The 13164-nt window shown below is 34.5% G+C and overlaps 1 protein-coding gene across 4 annotated transcripts in view; it reads left to right on the forward strand.

The window, feature by feature from the left end:
- The window catches only part of SOX6 (SRY-box transcription factor 6), a 655048-nt gene that overhangs the window by 3654 nt on the left and 638230 nt on the right, over positions 1–13164 (forward strand). The gene's annotated exons all lie outside the window — the stretch shown is intronic.

A 13164-nucleotide genomic window follows, 5' to 3' on the forward strand; every position in this document is an offset into this window, starting at 1 on the left:
TGTATCCTGGGTTGGGCAGGGGCTTCAGGCTTCTAGTTTGGATTCTTCACCTGCCAGTGTGCTCCCTCTTGTCCCACCCCCCACCCCATCCCAGAAGTGGCTCAACACATTAGTATCTGTGTCCTGATTGCAGCGCCTGTTTTCCCCCTCCAGGCCTAGCCGCTTGGGGCTGCTAGTGTTCACTGTGGGGCGAGCTGCTGCTTCTGGGAAGAGCTGCTGCTTCTCCCTGTCTCACTCTTGTTCAGCCTGGGGTTCTTAGCAGCAGTGACTTGTCTTCTCTGTATCCAGATGGGTGCTTGAGTTTCTCACCTAGCTTCTCAGATCCCATCCTTAGAGTGCTTTTGCCTCACTCTGCGGGAAACCAGATTTCTGTAGCCATAAACATGACTTTCCCTCTGTTACCATGTGCAGTCACTGTGGAATTCAACACTCAGCATTCGGTACTTTCATCAATCTCCCTGCTCCCCTTGTTTCTAGGCCATTCAGATGTCTAATACCTACTAGATGATTCTCTTTATTTTAAAACAAACAGACAACAAACATCCTAAACCATCCATAAGTTTAGTGGGATAAGATTAGCTTTGCTGTGGTAGCAAGAGTTCACCTTTCAGGTGGGAGATGGGGATACAATTTTATTTAGTTGCATTTGGTTTCTATTGAACCAATGAAATATTTCATTTTCTTGTTGTAGGGGAAAAGTTATGATTGAATTTTAAAAACTTTACCAGGTCATAAATGTATGATTCTATACTTTTGAGAGTATCTTTCCAAATAGACCTAGGTGAGCAGATGGGCATTAGGCCTAATGACATGTAGATTTGTTTTTCTCCTACATTTTGAAAACCTCATAACTCAAGACAGATCATCGGTATCCTAAAACAACAAGAACAACCAACTAACCAACCAACCTACAACAAAAAAATTCTTCAGACTCTGAAAGCAAGCAAGTATGTACCACACTTATTAGATCTAGTTCATGACCAAAGGCAGTAAGTAACCAGGATCTAGGTAAATGCTAGGTCATTAATTCTCTAGTCACACTGACATCCTCAGTTGCTTTTCTCATGTATTGCTAACACCTCCTTTCTCCTCTGTTTTCCCACCACATTCTATTACATATAGTGGCAAAAGAAGATAGGGTGTTTTTTAAAATTGTTCATCCTATTTAATGCTATTCTTAGTGTTTGTTTTGGAATCAATGAGGAGGAACTTTCTCCTGGTGTATATATTTTTTTAAATTTATGAGTTTATTATTGTGGAGCATGATACAAACTCCTATGATAGTGTACTGTGTAACTATACACAACATTATACTATAAAGAAAGGTAAATGTAAAAAGTATTAATTAATAAAGCACTGTCAGTCTCTATACCTTAACTTGATCCTAGAATGAATTCAGTAACACTAACTCAAAGAAATGACATCTGATAGGAATATTCTATTGCCTGTTGGACATTTTTTCATTAGTAGCAGAAAGCAACAGATATTCTTATTAGTAAGGGAAAAGCATATATTTAAAATATGCTACTGCACCTGGCAAATCCTTCTTCTATAAGGCTTTAAAACATTACTTTCAATACATACATGATAAATTTTGCTGACATTATGTTTGTTTTTATTTGACTTTTTAACAGGAATTACTGAGTTATTGGTCACTGATAAAATTGCTATTCATACCCATCTTCTATTGGGGAAATTAGCAATGTTTTAAATAATTCTTTTTCAATTAGCATGATAGGTACTGGAATAAATGGATTTTCTTTTAATATAAAGGTTTAATATATATTAGTGTTAAATCTTACATTTGACATTTTCTGTAATTTTCAGTTTTGTTAGGTTATATATATCTAAGTTTGAAAGAATTCTTTTGTTATTGAGAGAATTCATATATATTATTTTACTTGTTTACAACGGCATTCTCTAAAAGTGTAGTACAGTACAACTAAAATTTTGGTTTTTAAACAAATAAGAGCTATTTGTTTAAATATGGTTTAGGGGTACATATATATCAATTAATATTTTTGAAGTCAAGTGAAGCATTCCATCAAGCTAATGTGTCTGAGAGTACCATATCAGGCACAGACAGGTACTAGAAATGATAAAACACAGATAGCACACAGCAAGATGATTTGCAGATGGGACGTATTATCTGCTGTCATGAGGTTAGATGGGTCATATGACTGGTTTTAAAAAATTAATCTAGGTTATTTTAGAATTAAGTTATGTAGGTGTATGAGATTTAATAAAACAGATTTTATTATAGAAATGTGCTAAAATGTGAACAAATATTCATTGCTTTTCAGAGGAGGAAATAGACTATATTTGCATTTGGATTGTTTCTTGTTTAAAAAATATGGCTCTCTTCTACTATTTTTTTCTTTCCTAACAGGGAAAATAATATATTGAACATTTTATATTTTTATTCTAACTCTGCATTTTCTACTGATTATACTCTGAATATCAACATACTCAAGTAAAAAAAAGGTGCTGCTCCAGTACAGTCTATGAAAAGTAATTTTTATTACATGGAAGCACATTTTAAATGCATAGCTTATCCTTTTCACTTGGGGGTCCTCAACTATGATTTGAAAACTAATTGTTTTGGTAAGAGTTATATCAGAAACTTCCACCATTCTCTCATTACATATTCATTATTCATTTATGGGAAAAGTATTTTTATTTTCCTTGTTCTGTGGAAGGGGGTAAAAGCTTTTCAGTGAATTATTTTGCTTAGACTTTTAGTCAAACTGGAAATTGTTTTAAACTTGTGTTACGGTTTTTGATAGAGCTTTTCAAGTTTTAAGAACCCATTGTTGTAATTGGGATAATAAATATCAATTGAAGAATGTGTGTGGATGTTGTAAGATGAAATATCATTTAAATATATTATGGACTCTCTCACCTCCAAAAAAAGGTACCAGTCTGTTTTTCCTCAAATCTGTGGTAGTCTCAAAAAAGGAACATGAAACCCTAAAACCTCAGAGAAACAGTATCGATTCAATTCTTAACTGCAAATCCTTCATATCAGTGCTCAAAATATCCAACTTTACACCAATATTAGCCATTCTTTTTATAGTGACACCATGCTTAGTAAAAAACTTCTAAGCACTGAGGTCAGGTGTTGAGATTGGATTCTAGTTTATTTTTTATGAATCAGATAAAGATTTCTGTGCATGAGACCATATGTGAAGATGAGAGAACAAGAACATTTCCATATCAAAGGCAATATATCTGAGGCTGCCTGGTAATTAAAATGCAGTGGTTTGGACTCTGTGCACTAGCACTTAAACAGAGCATTGCCGGGACCTTGTGCATCATGCAGGCGGTTGCCTCTTGCATACTTCTTGAAATACACTTATAATTTTGTACAAACATTTATGCCAGTCCACACTTTTCTGTGGATAATTTGTATTTCATCCAAACCATTCAAAGTAGAAGTTATTTTTTGAGCTACCCCCTCATTATGGCTTTTGTGCATCAACTATTTTTATTCCAGTTGTTTGTATTTCCTTTTACCAGAATGATGGCTTGTTTATATTCAGATTCTCTTCTTGCTCCTCTAAGACCCCTTATATGTCACTCATATTTTACTATTCACCCAAAAAAACTCTCAATTTTAGGAAAGATGTGAATTATTTTCTGAGGTTAATTGTAGATGTTGTAATCTATTATAAATTAATAAATACATTTAAAAGATCAAATGCTCAGTTATTTCTACTCTATAATGCTGATATGTTTAGTAATCCTCACTAACTTGCACAGTACATGATATTGGGAAAAATTCCTTTTTACAATGTTTAAAGAATGCTGTAATATTCTTTACCTTTTAATGGCACGAAAAAATGTGTAGTAGCATTCTCTTTTTTACTCCTTCAAGTGAAAAACAATTATTTGAAATTACAGAAATCTTTATCTAAGGAGTTATCTCTTTGCATTTTTAGGGAGATGTTTGATTCTATTTACAAAGAACTGGTTAGCATCTTAACCTGTAGTTATTTGGGATAGAATAATGAAATATAAAAAACCCTCCAACAATTGGTAGTTCAGTGTTGTACATGTTGTAGAAAATTTTGCACCTTTGGTAACTAGCTTGAATATGCAGCTCTGTAATTTTCTAGATTTTTTTATTTCTGTATTTGTGCTCTATTTATGAATATTCTGTTTTGGTGCATGTGACAAGGAATACACTGGTATATTTTATTTACCAAGCGCTCCTGGTCCGTAAAGCTTTTTAAAGATATCTCTGAATTTAAGCATCATGTATTGAAAAAGCCTAATGTAATATAATGGAATTCAGAGTTTTTGTGTTTTTGAACTGTTTTGGAACATATTACTTAAGTATATTGATTTGATGCTTCTCAGTGATGATACATACATAACAAATATAAGATAAATTCAAAGTACATTATATAATGTGTGTCTATGCAAACATTCTGTATTCTCTAATTTCAAGTTCTTCCTTGATCTCTTTCTGTTCTGAAAATCTCGCAAGATAACCTTTGAAGTGATCTATTATCCTTGCTACTTTAATAACTTGTTGTTTTAGTCACCTTAAAGAGACTAATTGAATTGACTAACTTGAATGTATCCATTCAAATGCAAAAAGAGATTTTAGTGCTATTTGTGATTTTGAATTTACTGAGCACAGTCTCTCTACTTCTTTGAAAAATACTTTAAAATCAGACAAAGCAAATTAAAGATACTTTACTTTTTACAACTACACAAACACAATATGTGGAAAAAAGAAAACAAAATGCAATAGATTTTTTTTTTTTTAATGAGGAGCATAGGTTTCAGATGGAACTCATTCTGAAGCATGGTTGCAAATGTTTGCTTTTATACTTTACAAACAGATTATTGGATAATGTGATTGAACCCTTACTATGTTCTAGGTATATTGAGGAGCATTTTTGAAGTTACAGTCTTTAGTTTTTTTTATTTTTTTATTTTTCTGAAGCTCGAAACGAGGAGGCAGTCAGGCAGACTCCCGCATTTGCCTGACCGGGATCCACCCGGCACGCCCAGGGCGATGCTCTGCCCATCTTGGAGCATCGCTCTGCCCATCTTGGAGCATTGCTCTGCCGCAATCAGAGCCATTTTAGCGCCTGGGGCAGAGGCCAAGGAGCCATCCTCAGCGCCCGGGCCAACTTTGCTCCAATGGAGCCTTGGCTGCGGGAGGGGAAGAGAGAGACAGAGAGGAAGGAGACGGGGAGGGGTGGAGAAGCAGATGGGCACCTCTCCTGTGTGCCCTGGCCGGGAATCGAACCCGGGACTCCTGCACACCAGGCCGACGCTCTACCACTGAGCCAACCGGCCAGGCTGTCTTTAGTTTTTAAAGAGTCTTCTCTTCTATTGTAGATTTTTAATATTTGGTAGGTGGGGAAATTTAGGCACAGTTATGATGCTAAATAGGTCATTGGTAGAACTGGAGAAGAATGCTCCTAATTAAGAGAGAATAGTTCATTGTTCTTTTTTTGGGAAAAAATATCAAAGGGCAGGAATGTTGTTATTTTCTTAGAAATAATCTCTAGCTATCTCCATGGGCAATGAAACTTCTATGTAGAAGTTAGCTGCCCCATTCACTCTCAATATAGTGTAATCTTTAAACCCCACCCCCATTTCTTCATCTTTAAGGTGGGAGTAATAATATCTACACAATAGGGTTATTGTGACAATTAAATGAGATAAATGAATAGAAAACACTGAGCTGAGTGCTTGGCATAAAATAAATATTGGATACTTGTTATCTATTACTGTTGAAGTGGTACCGTACTTCAGAATTATAAAGATCTGACTTTCCGTTTTAGCTTCACTACATACTTGCTATGTAGTCTTTGACAAATTACATAATCTGTTTCTTTTCCTCTTTTATGAAATACAGACAGCAATACATGTTCCTTTCTTTCCTATAAAGGACAATTCATTAGTAGTCTGGCAGACTTGGGACAGAGTACTGACTAAATGTGGAGTTTGGATGTCTAGCTCTCAAATTTGAGAAAATTCCAATTCAAAGAATTAGAAGAGATTTTGACAGGTCATTTCATTTGTCATCCTCCATCCTCCAAGGGTGTATTGATCAAGCTATCTTCATTGTAATCAGTAAGAAGTTCTCTTTATTCTGATAGCCTGCAAAGAAAGAGATCTTATAATCTTTCTTGGTTATGTGTTTCAGTGATTAACACCAGGAAGTTCTTTATGCCGAATATACACATCTAAATCTGCTTTTTTTTGCTTTCAAGAAGAAATTGAACAATATATTCTTTATCTGATGATAGACTTGCATGTGGAAAAACCAAAATTAAACTTTCAATTTTTACTTCTTGAGTTTTTCCTTTGAAGTCTTATTTCCTAAATTAGTTCTGTGGCATTGAAAATGTTATGTAATTTAAGTCTAAATTTCCTAATTTTTAAAATGAAGATTGTGATAGAATGATCAGGTAGGGTTATTAGGAAGGTTAAACTTGAAGATACTGTACATAGAAGTGTATAGAATAGTTCCGGACAATTGTGTTAGAATTAACTGACAGCAGTTATGTGATCAGTAGTAGAACCTTGGCACAAAAAGGGCCCTTAATTTTCTTCAATTTTATAGAACTCAGTTTTCAAAGTGCTTTCATTTTCATTGCCTCATTCAATAAAAGGTATGCAGAGTAGATAACCTTACCAGTCATACTGTCTAACTTCCTACTTGATATAAATAAATGTTTCAGTTGGATTTTCCTTCAGGGTATTATTCACTACAAACAAAGCTTGTATGTCATAAATTAGGGCTGGCTTTTTTGGCCCCCTTTTCCCAGTCTCTTTTATGTAATGTCAGTACTCATTTATTTTATCTTCATACTTATTTCCAGAGCCAAACCAATGCTGCATTTCCCATGTAACCAATGTAATGAGTAATACCATGCTGATCAGAAGTGGTAAACATTAGTTATCTATGTCTTTGATTAATAAAAATGTGAAAATATTTAATTATTACATAATAACTGTGGCTAGTTGATAACCAACAATCTTTCAAAATATGGGGTTTATGAGGGGGGATTAATAAAATGATCCTTGGCGGTGAAAAGATGGGAACCACTTGGTTAACATGATTTCAAAGATGAAAATACATAGTCCTAGTGAGAAGGTCTGAGCACAGTGATTCTGTGCAGTGTGCTGGTCGCTATAACGGAGATATGTATAAAAGCGAAAGTACCCGTGTCAAGGAAAGCTTTTAGTAGGGGTGGCCTTTGAGCTATGACTTAAAAGATGACTAGAGGCAGGCTGCTTGAGGTAACATCCTGAAAAGCACTGGGCCTCAAGAAAACATTTGATAGTATTACTGACTATTCTGTAGGTCTGACACCGAAATGTCTCATATTTGTGTCTTTGTGACTCCAAAAAGCCATGTCTATCATGACTGTGATGTGGCCATAGGCTAGCAGCTTAACCACTGTACTTATCTTTCTTAGTTAAGTTTTGTGGCCAGGGGCATTGTGAATCATTTTAAGGTACAGAAGAATTTTTCAAATTATTGCTTTCCTTCAAATATGTCAACTAAGTTTGAAAATTAAAACGTGTCTTATTAATATATGAAGTGATGATCAGGCCTATGACTTAATAAAATCTTAAAGCTTGCACTGTAAAGAACTCCTTTCCTCTCTTGAATTGGCAAGCATGGTCTTAGAGAAAGGGCAATATCTGGAAATTTTTAGATCTGTTATTTCTGGGTTTCCCTTCTTTGTTACAAGGCTTTAGGTGCCTCATATTTATAATTAAGTTTTTTCTACTGTAAAGTTGGCATATTCCATAACTTTTTTATCCAGGGATAACATGAATATAAATTAACCCTCAGAGTAATTCACGTTTTTGGAAGAAATACAAATTATTATACAGTGATGATGAAGAAACAGTAATAGTTAGCAGAATGAGTAGTAGCAGCAACAACCTGTCTATTCTTTATAGCTCTCAAGTAGGGATGCTAAATTTGTCCTTTGTAGTTTTGTAATCTAGGACTTCATATTTTCTAGTAACTAATTGAATGCCTTTTCTCTGAGCCCACAAGCCTTCTTTTCTATTTTTGGTTTGGAAGTTTTTAGGTGTTTAATAATTTGTTCTTCCAAATTAAACACGCCTACTGAGATTTTGCAGCTTATATGACTTTATGACCTAATCACTTCCTGAAAAGGCCATGGTGGTGATACAGGCTGGAGAAGTTAAGGCCTCAGTTTCCAATGGCCTCAACCTCCTGTTTTCCTTTCCACTGCTTAGGCACACTGGAGACTCACAGTGTTGATAATGCCACGAAAAATATGATGAAATTCTCCATTAAAAAGAAAAGCTCTGGAGCTGAGTAAAGGAGCAAAAAAAAGATATGAATGTTCTATAAAACAGTTTAAAAACATCCCCTTAGCAATATTAAATTAGTTATGATGCTTTAAAGAATATTTTCCTTTAGGACTTTGAGTTGAGTTCTTTACTAGGAAGTAAAAACCCAAGAAAAAATAAATAAAAAGTGAAAAAATATAACCACTGAATAAAATGCAACTAACTTGGAACACAGCATATTAGTTAAGTGAGTCTCAGGAATATTTTTTACCCTTGAGTTTAAAGATACAAATACACACTGGAGGAAAATTGGACTACCGATATTTTAAAGTGTCTTAGCTGTCTTGCTTTCTAACTATAGAGATTCATATTGAGAGTAAATATAGGGTGGAGCAAAAGCAGGTTTAGTTATGAGTACACGAACAGAGAGTTCATTCTCATATTATTACTTATTAACTATTGTATTATTTTCCATATGAACAGGTATAAACCTACTTTTGCCCCATCCTGCATATTGAGTTTTAAAAAAGAATTTAAATCTTGGAACAAGTAAACTATATGTTGTATTTGATTTTTATTTTTCATAAAACATTGGCATTATTAAAATAAATTTTCAGTTTTTCTGATGGTTAGTCTTTAAACTTTTACAGACAACAGTTCCAGAGAATGCTTTTATTTTGTACTTTTTGCATATTTTTTGTTTTACAGGGATGCTAAGGTAGTCACAGTACACTGAATACTTGTGTGTTCTAAATTGTGTAGCATTTTGTATCAACCTTATTTTCTCAAAGACAAATATATATAGCAACCTAAAGTGGGTGGGACTAGTGAATTTAGGGACTCTTAATCCTCATGCATAGTGGGGAAAGAATGAAAAGTAGCTCAGCATAATTAGCCATGTCTTAGTTGTAAAGTTTTGTGTTTAACTTCTTCTTTATGTCCACATGGAAAACTCATTAATGTTATCAGTAACTATGTGAATAAAGTATATGAAAAAGTATACGCATTCATATTGTACGCTAATTTTTCTTTTGAATTTTGTCAGCATCACTTTCACATCTTTGGGTTATTCTCGTCTCCATTTTTGATCTGTGCCTACACTGGTTTCTATTACTAAGATGCTAATCAAATAGGACATTTGCACCAATTGTCCTTTAAATTTTATGAGACTATGACTATATATATCAATATATAGCCTTTAGTTTTACTTATTTACCAAATTTACAGCCTGACCAGGAGGTGGCGCAGTGAATGGAGCATGAACCTGGGACACTGAGAATCCAAGTTCGAAACCCCAAGGTCACTGGCTTGAGCGCAGGCTCACTAGCATGAGTATGGGGTTGCTGGCTTGAACCCAAGGTCGCTGGCTTGAGTACAGGGTTACTGGCTCAGCTAGAGTCCCCTGGCCAAGGCATGTATGAGAAAGCAATCAATGAACAACTAAAGTGCCGCAACAAGTTGATGCTTCTCATCTCTCTCCCTTCCTGTCTGTCCCTCTCTTTTTCTCTTTCTCACAACAAACAAACAAACACAAAAAACAACCCCCCAAATTTACATTGAGATAATTTAAAAACAGAAATACAATTTTATTAAATTTAATGAGGGGCATTAACGTATTTGGTCACCGTAAATTGTCTCAAATGAAGCCTTCATTTAGTTAAATAAGTATATTGCTAATGCATCTTAAAAGTAAATATCTTTGATTATTAATAAAATGCTTGTTTGAATGTTATTACAAACAAAGCAGTAGTTGGTGTTTCCCCTACTTGATTGGAGTGAATGTAGCATTTACATTAGCTGAGATGAAAGGAACAGAATTTAGGATATTTAAGGAGAAAAAGAAATAGAGATCTTATGTAATCTGAATAGCCTAAGGGCAACTGGAAAGTATTATTGGTAAGGGTGAGGCTGAAGGAATTCCTCTGGCAAGAAAATTTTGAGGCTTATTTGGGAGAATTTCTAACTATGATAGAATAGTGGTCTGTAAACTTTGGGGATGAACACACCATCAGCAAGACATTTATGAGTGTATGTCCTCATAAATGTGCATATTTATTTGAAATCACAGTAGTTACCCTATATCTATGGAAGATATGTTCCAAGACCCCTCATGGCTGCCAGAAACCACGGATTGTACTGACTCCTATTATATGCTATGTTTCTCCTTATACACACATACCTATGATAAAGTGTAATTCATAAATTAGACACTGTAAGAGAGTAACAACAATAAGTGACAGTTATTGTGTTTTAATAGAACAATCATAACAATATACTATAATGTGAAGGTAGCATTACTAGTAAAATAAATAAAATAAAGCTTACTTGAACACAAGCACTGTGATCTTATAACTGAGATAGCTATTAAGTGTCTAATGGGCAGGTAGGGTATACAATGTGGATATGCTGGACAGAGAGATGATTCATGTCCAGGGTGGGACTGAATGGGATGCCAGAAAATTTCATTACATTCTTCAGAGTGGTGAGCAATTTAAAACTTATTCATTGTTTATTTCTATAATTTTCCATTTAATATGTTTGGACCATTGTTGATAATGGGTAACCTAAACCACAAAAAGCAAAACCTTGGATAAGGGGAACTATTGTATATATGTGTACTATTGTGTTAATATGTGCTATAAAAACATTCTAAGTAGATATTAAAAGAAAAAGATATTAAAATAAAATAATATTTTAAAACTAACTGTGGGTTCCCCAAGCCCTGTATTTTAATACGCTTGTTATTTTTAAAAGTCTTAATTTAACACTTTGTTATGAAGTGATTTAAAGCTTTGGTTCCAAGTTCAGTTTACTTTGCTACGTGGTTTTAATGCTGTCACAGCTGAAAATGATAGCTCAGAAAGAAAAATAGATCTAAATGGAAGCAATTCATCATTGCTTGCACTTATTAAATTGTTATACTAATTTATTAATCCTATACACAAAATATGCAAAAGTGTTCTGTTAAAATTTGGCTAGTAAATCTCTATCTTCAGTTGTTTTTGTCAGTTGTTTCTATCAATGAGGTTGAAGGTATAGAATTTTCACATTTTTAATAAATGGGCTTAAAACCCATTGAATCTCTTTGGGACATCATTACACACAGGTTAGAATATTCTGTTGCCAGTTTTAAAATTGAAAGCAGATGAGTGTTTTGGTAGGTGATAGACATAAAATTTTTGGTAACAAAATCACTATGATAGAATCATTTTCAAACATATGTTTTCAGAATACTTTTTCATAGCATGAATCTGCTTAGAAAAGCATTTACTTTCCCATTGGATAAAATACCACCTTTACTTTAAAGATTAAGTTTGCTTAATGGTATGTCTGTCTATCTCTATCTATCTATCTATCTATCTATCTATCTATCTATCTATCTATCTATCATCTATCTATCTATCTATCTATCTATCTATCTATCTATCTATCTATCTATATCTATCTAATCTAGCTATGTGGTAACACACACTCACAGCACCTTGTGAGCACATTTGCTACATTAGTTTTTTAGTTCCTTATCTCAAGTTTGGAAATTCTGCCATGAGATAAGCAGAGGAACCTCAGGGTGGTGTAAACAGTTCTCATGGTTACTCCCCATTGCACTTCAAAGCATTGTAAAGATTTTACTATGTTTTACAGACCTATTTTTAAAAGCCATTGCATCATCATTGGCTTCCACGTTGTGTCGCAATTGCCTGGCTATGAATAATGGAGTTAGTGAAGTCCATGGTGCTGTCTCTGAAATCTTATCCCTAATGTTTTTCCTTTAATCCAGCTAGAGCAGTACTCACTGCACGTATCCAGAGGACAACATTCACATTGCATTTTAGGTAAATGGTTACCCAGAGTTGTGCATGTGGCAACTCTGATTTTTTTTTTTTTTTACAGAGACAGAGAGACACAGACAGGAACAGAGAGATAGAAGCATCAATCATTAGTTTTTCGTTGCACATTGAGACACCTTAGTTGTTCATTGATTGCTTTCTCACATGTGCCCTGACGGTGGGCCTTCAGTAGACAGAGTAACCCCTTGCTCAAGCCAGCAACCTTAGGTTCAAGCTGGTGAGCTTTGCTCAAACCAGATGAGCTTGCGCTCGAGCTGGCAACCTCGGGGTCTTGAACCTGGGTCCTCGGCATCGCAGTCTGACGCTCTATCCACTGCGCCACCACCTGGTCTGGCGCAACTCTGATTTTTTCGCAAGGGAATATAAATTTGTTGCCATATTGTTTTTTTGTGTATTATTTTAGCCATTTTTATAGCATCAGGAAGAACAAGTGTATTTCTATAGCATATGACTTTTGTCTTTTATAGTTAAAGAATTTCAGAAGAAGTTTCTAAACATTTTGCATTATGTTTGGTGAAATTCTATAAAATGTTGAACTGAGTATTATATGATTTTAAACATTATTGCAAAAATTGCAGCAATTGTAAAAATCTATATCTATATGGTTAGTTTTTTAAAAGATTATTTATTTATTTATTTTAGAGAGAGGAGTGGGGAGGGGGGAGCAGTCTGGCTTGTGGTTGCACTGTGGATAGTGTCAACCTGGAATGCTGAGGTCGCTGGTTCAAAATCTCAGACTTGTCCGGTCAAGGCACATATGAGAAAAAACTACTATGAGTTGATGCTTCCTGCTCCCCCTGCTAAAATCAATCTCTTCTCTTATCTCTGGTATAGGTAATGACACATTGATATTTTGCATATAGACCCAGAGTGTTAATCTATATTTAAGTTTAAGTAGGAATTTCTATTATTTTTTTAAATAGTTAAGTATACACAAGTATATTTATATAGTGTACTCCTAGAGGTGTGAGCTCACTTTGAAGATCACTAAAGTAGAAAAGTAGATGGG

Source organism: Saccopteryx leptura, chromosome 1 (assembly GCF_036850995.1).
Source record: "Saccopteryx leptura isolate mSacLep1 chromosome 1, mSacLep1_pri_phased_curated, whole genome shotgun sequence".
Lineage (NCBI taxonomy): Eukaryota > Metazoa > Chordata > Mammalia > Chiroptera > Emballonuridae > Saccopteryx > Saccopteryx leptura.